Raw genomic sequence first — 557 nt, forward strand, 5'->3', positions numbered from 1 at the left:
GTTATTTTGTCTCTTACATCCTACAGAAATTTTATACAAATTTTCAGGTTACAGGATGTGGCAATAAGTTAAAAGACTACAGCTCAAAAGAAGCAAAATCACCTTGCAATCTTAATGTTAAGAAAAATAACAGGAACATTTAGGCATTTTGCCTAAGTGTTAAGTGCAGTTGGAGCTTTTCTTGTTGGGAATGATTGTACAGATTCTATTGACTGTAAATATGATTGAAAAGGAAATTTCATATGAAAAACCTTTATTTACTAAATATGTGAGCGATAATGAACTTTGTTCATGTCTACTTTTGCACACACAGTAACTATAATTGCCCACTGTTTACTCTAAACATTTTTTAAAAGTGTAAGATGTTTGAAAACACTTCACTTTCACGGGAAGTTATAATTTTGTTGTGCCCCCACAAGGGAGTATTGGGAGGTGTTGCCCCCTCCCTGCCCCAGCTACAGGGGTGACCCGTTTATCTGGTTTCCTTTATCCTCTGGGGGCATATCTTGGGTGATGTATGTACCTGCCCACCTGACATCTAAGCTAAGGATTAAACC

At 37.0% G+C, this 557-nt stretch overlaps 1 long non-coding RNA gene across 1 annotated transcript in view; it reads left to right on the top strand.

The window, feature by feature from the left end:
* The window catches only part of LOC119591879, an 11,882-nt gene that overhangs the window by 6,643 nt on the left and 4,682 nt on the right, over nt 1–557 (top strand). The gene's annotated exons all lie outside the window — the stretch shown is intronic.

Source organism: Penaeus monodon, chromosome 29, assembly GCF_015228065.2.
Source record: "Penaeus monodon isolate SGIC_2016 chromosome 29, NSTDA_Pmon_1, whole genome shotgun sequence".
Taxonomy (NCBI): domain Eukaryota; kingdom Metazoa; phylum Arthropoda; class Malacostraca; order Decapoda; family Penaeidae; genus Penaeus; species Penaeus monodon.